Source organism: Wyeomyia smithii, chromosome 3 (genome assembly GCF_029784165.1).
Source record: "Wyeomyia smithii strain HCP4-BCI-WySm-NY-G18 chromosome 3, ASM2978416v1, whole genome shotgun sequence".
NCBI classification, from domain to species: Eukaryota; Metazoa; Arthropoda; class Insecta; order Diptera; family Culicidae; genus Wyeomyia; species Wyeomyia smithii.
In genome coordinates, this window is record NC_073696.1 from 49,776,874 (window position 1) to 49,782,873 (window position 6,000).

The window sequence follows — 6,000 nt, forward strand, 5'->3', positions numbered from 1 at the left end:
TTGTACATCTTGTCAGTTAAATACTGAACAAGACGATCACGACCCTTTACTGAGTCGGCTAATAAGCGGCATTCACCTCTACGGCCAATTTGATAGGTAACTTTAACGTCAGAAACAAACGTTGAAAGTTCCTTTTTGAATATATTAAATTCAGAAGAAATAGTTACCACAATAGGTGGAACTTTCTCCTTTTTTAAAGATTTTATATTTTGTATAGTTTCATTATTGGTAACTTCCATTTCACCAGCTTTTTGCTCAGGCAAAATATCAAAAGGATTGTCACTACAGACACTCTATGTGTCAGAAAGAGATGCCTCTCTTTTCCTCCCCGCAGCGATGCGAGGTTTCTTTTTCCGTCCAGCCATTTCAGGTGATACGAAAAAAGTTAAAACAAATGTTAAATTCAAAAGTAGGTAGTCTTGAGAAAGACTGATGGGAAATAACTTTCAGGTAGTCTTTAAAAGACACACTGACAAAACACAAACTTTGAAGCTATAGGCAGTCAAAGACCAGTCCACAAGCAACCGAAAAAACGTCTGATCTGTAGGACAGTTCAAGACGCACTCTATGCACTGATTGTCATTTGTGGTTTCTCGAGATGATGGCCGGAGTTAGGCTAGACCCGAGTGTTCATGTGAACGAATGTTAATGAACCAGAGTTCCAGGCGATGTATTGGTGCTCCAAGAATCCAGCGTAGCATCTATCACTGAGAACGTCCGCTCGTCTGATGTTTAAAAATTTGATCATTTTTATCACGCAGCAAAATATCTATTAATAACTGTGTACGGAGAATTTGGGTTCCGTTAGTTACCTCATGTTAAAATTGATCAGGGATTTCAATTATTTATTTTGTATACGCATACGTATGATTCATATAAGCTGCTGAAAATTTTGATAGCGTGTAACTATCTTCCTGCTGTAACCCGAGTATGACTCGAACATCACGAATACTAAATGTGCAAATTTGTATGCAAAACACAGATTTTCCGAGTCAGTTTCTTTAGATTTTTTAGTTTATTTATGTTTACGTAGACTTGCGCAGAGCTGCAATAATTTTACAATTTTATATCTCACTATTTTGTGAAACGAAAATCAAGACTCGTTTAAGTGTTTGTAGATTAATGAGCATGCATCGTGCTTCATATGATGGCAGAGGAAATGCAGTCCAATTTAAGTTGCGAAGCGCGTAAAGAAGGAATTGTTTTCGGACTAATCCATATAAGATTACAATATTCTACAATAGGTCTAGCATATGTAATACACAATAGTTTGATAGTGTAATGAATCGCTAAACAAAGCCCAGCATACTATTTGCTTTACTTATGATGGAGTTATATTATCATAATAAGTATTTTTCGAATGAGTCCACGGTCAAGAAAAATGCAATCATTCTTCTATAGAAATCAATGATACCGTTACCGATGCAACTTCGTGCTACTTCGTATCCGTTTCTCCCTCCCAGACCAAGACTATGCTAAAACACCTAGGCTAGAAAATAATAAATCAATTCTCATAATGCACGAAAATCAAATTACCCGTACCCGACCAGTTGAGAATTTTTCAAACCCGTACCCGACCCGAACCCGAAACCTTGGCTTTTAAAATACCCGTACCCGACCCGAACCCGAAAAATATTTTTTGGCGTTACCCGAAACCCGACCCGAACCCGTCGGGTACGGGTCGGGTACGGGTATCGGGTAAAAATACCCGTACCCGACCATCTCTAAGGGGTATGTGGCGGAACCATCATCATCATCATCACCTCTGCGTGATGACAAAAGCAAAAATGTTTCATTTCTTCATTTCCGCATGCAAAAACAAACAAAATATCAGCAACTCCGTCAACGCGAATTCGTTCAGTTCTTGCATGCGAAAAAGAGGGAAGGAAATATTTTAGCTCTGGCACTCACACATATTTTAACAATCGCTTATGTGAGTTCGCGTAAGTGCGAACAGCCCTTAAAATCTTTTTTAACTTCGTAGCCGCGACGCCCAGAGCTTTGTTTGTGAACACTCAAAAAAACAAGTTTAGTTTTCGTTCGTGCGCGCATTTTTATAATTTTGAATGAAATATTAACGTCGCAGCACTAAATCGAAATCGCGACTTTTGTTGCGCGCGACTTTTTGCTGCGACTTTAAATATCCTTAGGGGAACAACGGGCAACACGGACAGGGCGGGTAAGATGGTCCGTTGTTCATTTCTATATAAACCATTGAGATTAACACAAATCATTTATGCCAGTTACATACCAACAGCATTCTGGGAGTTTTGAGATATTATGTAGATTGAAACAATAGTTAATTATTTTAGAAATAATCAAAATAAGCTCACCCTCGATAGCAAAGCAATGTGTTGTAGTTTTTGCCGTGCCAAATTTAAGCTTCTGCTGCGGTCAAACTTCAGAAAAATATAGTTTTCAATGACATCGGAATAATTAAGCATATTTGAAACATGTGGGTGAAGATAGTTTAGTGAGAATATGATTTTTTTGGAAATCACATTGATCCAAAAAATTGTTTGCCTCAAGACGGTCAGTCGTTGTGTTCGCAAAATGGGCAGTCTGAGTAAACGACGATAGCACTATTTAATATTGTTTCTTTCAGCATTCTTAGCACGTGAGATGAGACTGAAAGTCATTAACTCTCATTTGAAATAAAAATCATCATAAGAAACGTTGTTAAAACCTGTAAATATGCTACATGTAAATGATGTGAATGATTCCATCTGCGCAGCGGACGGTAAGCTTTAAACACGTGCTTTTTTGCGCAGCGCGTCGTCCCGTATAGAAAAGAAATTTGCTATAGTCTTTCATAGGGCCGTCTTACCAGCACAGCCGGTCTGTTTCATATGCACGTTGTGAAATAGTGGTTTTTCGAGACTGTTTTTATTTTAGTGAAACCTAATATACAATCACTCTAAAAAGGAAAGGTTTACATTATTTTATGAAAAGCACTAGTCAATGTCGAATATTATGAATATCGTTGGTTGCAATGTTGTGTTCTGAGCAGAATAATGAATGATTTCCTTAGGGTGACCGTCTTGCCCGTTGTTCCCCTACGTGGGAAGTAGTGCGCTGTACAGCACATCAGATAGGCTATACAGCGCACTATTTGCGACGTAAGGTATAATGTGCGGCATGCGAGTAAAATCAATTGTCGCCAGTGGACAACTACAATTTTCAACCTAAATGGATAATATAAAATAAGTGAGAACAGAGGTTTCGAAATCTCTTGTGTTTTCGTCACCGCTGGCATAACCAATTTTCCCATTTTCGGACAAAGTTGAACTATAATCGAACAATAATCGGGGTCAACTATTCGATTATTCAATAATCAAAAAGTCGATTAATCGATTAAAAATAATTCGAATATTTTTGCAAATAATCGATTAACTCGATTAATCGAGAAGTAATCGGACATCACTAATTCGGTGTTCTAGTTTTGGAAAGACCTTAGACGTAGAAAACTTATCCTGGAATACGACAGTATCCAGTGACGGAACTACTTCCAGGGGTACTGAACGACTCGTCATACACGTGAAGAGCACAAGGCAGCGTTTCTCAGGTCGTCGTCCAAGTTTCACGATTAACGGTCCAAAATAGTCAATCCCTGTATGAGTAAAAAACAAACGAAGCTCCGGTGGTCAGTTACTCATGTGGGCCATGCTTTGTTTGTCACGAAACTCTCTGCATCTCCGGCATGTTTTTCTAAATTTTTCAACTTGTGAACTAATCTTTAAAATCCAATACCGATGTTTCAAGTACTTGATAATTGTTTCCAGTCCTTGATGAGCATTTGCATTGTAGAATGTACGTATCAACAAGTTGGTGAAATTGTGATTGACCAGTAGAATCAAAGGATTGTTGACATTGAACGGTTTGTCCAGATCTTGAGTGCGGCCTTTCATTCTCATGACTTAGTTGACCATTAGGGGGAGTACGTGAACAACCGGTTGTCCTTAAACTGTGGAACTCGTCGTGGAATGTATTCATTTTCACTTTCCTATACCGCAGGTTTTTCGCCTCTTCCATGTCCTGGACGTCTATTGAAAACTTCTTTGGTTTATTCTTTTTGGGAAGGCCAAAAATCTTTCTCAAATTATACGCTGTCGATCTTATTAAACAGTTGTAGTCCTAACGTCTAGCAATATCAGGTAAATCCACTATTTCCTCAACCGATTGAAAGCATACTGTTTCTTCTTCATCTCGAACTTAACGGTAAGTCACACATTCGCTCATTGATATCGTAACGCAGTTTTGGCTTGGTCACTCGCTTCGGTCATGCTTTGGAAAATCTGGTTCACTTTGTAGCAAGATCTGCAACGTTCAAATTAATGTGTTAATTTTCCTTAATTTTTCCAATTCAAGGTCCAACGCAGGCGTTCAGCACTTCGCTTGTGCATAGCCAAGCACGACAAATTTTCGAATTCGTACAAAAGTTTTCTGACGTTGCTTCCACCTCTAGTTCCCCCTGTACTACCTTTACCAGTTGACTGGAAAGCACACATTCTTGCAATTCAAATCTGGAAAATAGTCTGCGATTTGGGGGTGCCACGCTTGATTTGGCCAGGACTAATGAAATATGGGTTTTGTCCAGGTATCGATGCACCATGTATACCAGACTAGCGAAAGCTTTATCGCTTGCATCCGAAAACGCATTAAGTTCAACCGTCTTAAAAGACGGAATATCTGGAAAAGAATATCTCGGCACACATATTTCCTTCAGTTTCGCAGTTTACTTAAGCCATTCATTCCATTCGGAGATCAGCCCATCAGGTAATGTGTCATCCCAAGCAACTTGCAAACGCCATAGATCTCGAAACAATATCTTTGAACAGTTAGTGATTGTATGTACTAAGGATATTTAGCGGATTATAAATTCCCATCATAAATTTCAACAATTGGCCTTTGGCGGGGATAACAGCTCCAGAAAGTAAAACTGCACCAAGCTTCGAAAAATTCAGACAAAACACAAACTTGCTAGTAGATTGATGCCACTGCACGCCTAGGACATTAACATCTGCCTTCGGTTCAGCTCTCATTTGCAGGATCCAGAGATTTCAGCACTGCACTAGATTTGGAGACGAATTTGACCAACTTAAGTCCGCCTTGCTTGTGCACTTCGATAACATTCTTAGTTAGAATGATTAATTTGTTTTCGGTGTCTGTTGAATCGAAATAGTCATCAACGTAGTGCTGACTATTGCACGATCCACACCAGGAAATCGATCCTCGAGTTCCTTAGCGATTAAAATTGAATTAAAATTAAAATGAATTGAGTAATAAAAGGAGACGATAAAGCACCAAAAATCATCGCCATCATGACATATACTTGAGGAGCAGAAGTACGATCCGTTTCACGTCAGAAGAAACGCTGAGAATTTTGATCCATCTATCTAATCAAGACCTGATGGAACATCTCCTTTATGTCGGCCATGAAAGCGACATTTTTCTGTCTTCCTCTCATCAGTACTCCAATCAAAGATGGAATGAAATCCGGTCCTTTGAGTAACATTTCATCTTGTGAAAAACCAGGCGATTTGACTATGGCATCCATCACCAATCGAAATTTGTTTGCATTAACAACGCTGGAATGCGACAGGTACCAAGTATTGGGTTTTGGGAAGCTCTTCAGCTCGCAGTTTCCTCGCGTTTCCCTTTTCGATATAATCTTCAATTTTCTGGCAATACTGCTCAGCAAATTTCTGATCAGCATCCATTTTCTTCTCCATGGTCGCTAGACGACGAAGTGCCTGAGGCTTGCTATCACGAAACGTAAAGTTATTGTATTTGTAAAGTTGACCGACCTTAAATCGGTCTCCATTACGTTTTAACGTTTTGTTCATGATATCTAATGTTCTCTCGTCTTCCTCAGACATCTTCGGGTCTTGTTGCTCGAAATCTTCTACCTTATACATTTCTTTGATTAGTGCCGTTAGAAATACATGGAATTGATCACCGATGTCGTCTGTTGCAGGTTCTAATTCCCCAAGATTCCAA